We start from the raw sequence: 713 nt of genomic DNA, 5'->3' as shown, positions 1-713 counted from the left end.
TAACACCTTCCTGCCAGTGGCCAGGATTTGCTGCTCCAGGGAAGGAAAAGAGGCAGAAGGGGCCTGACCCAGCTGAGGAATCGCCTCCTGCACCTCCATGCTGTGTCCTGAGAAGCTGAGCAGGGAAGCTGCCTGTCCCTGCAGCTGCCCAAGCCTGCCTGGGGCTCTCGCTTCAGATTTAGGCTTAAGCTCTTTAGGACAGGCCTTGTCCTTCACTGAGTGTCACACTGAACACTCGGGGCCCTGATCTCCATGGCCTTTATGTCTCTCCCTAATGTGATAAACACCGGAGTAATCCCTCTGTCTGTCTACCTGCCAGCCCCCTTCCCGGTGCTGCTGGCAGAACCTGCTCCTGCCGAGCTCCAGGCTCACAAACTTCGGGATGCTTCCCCTGGAAAAAGGGCTCTCAGGGCTGGGTGTCATGCTGGGGTGGTGCAAGGGACCCGGGGAGTGGCAGGGGCCCGGTGGTGAGGGGGGATGGCTACAGGTGCCAGGGACCCACAGCGGGTGCTGGCTGCGCTCTCCAGGCTGGGGACATCATCCATGTCACAGCTTGCTGCGGGAGATGACTGCCTGGCAGCTCCATTCCCCGTGGAGAAAGCCCACCCTATATGACTCAACATCCCCGTGACACCCAGTTCCTCCCACATCATCCATCCCCGAGCTCCCGCTGTGATCCCGGTGACACCGAGAGCCGGGCCCGGCTCCTCGCT

The sequence above is a fragment of the Geospiza fortis genome, unplaced genomic scaffold (genome assembly GCF_000277835.1).
Source record: "Geospiza fortis unplaced genomic scaffold, GeoFor_1.0 scaffold313, whole genome shotgun sequence".
NCBI classification, from domain to species: Eukaryota; Metazoa; Chordata; class Aves; order Passeriformes; family Thraupidae; genus Geospiza; species Geospiza fortis.
The sequence above is the reverse complement of the archived record's forward strand: the minus strand, read 5'-3'. Positions refer to the sequence as shown.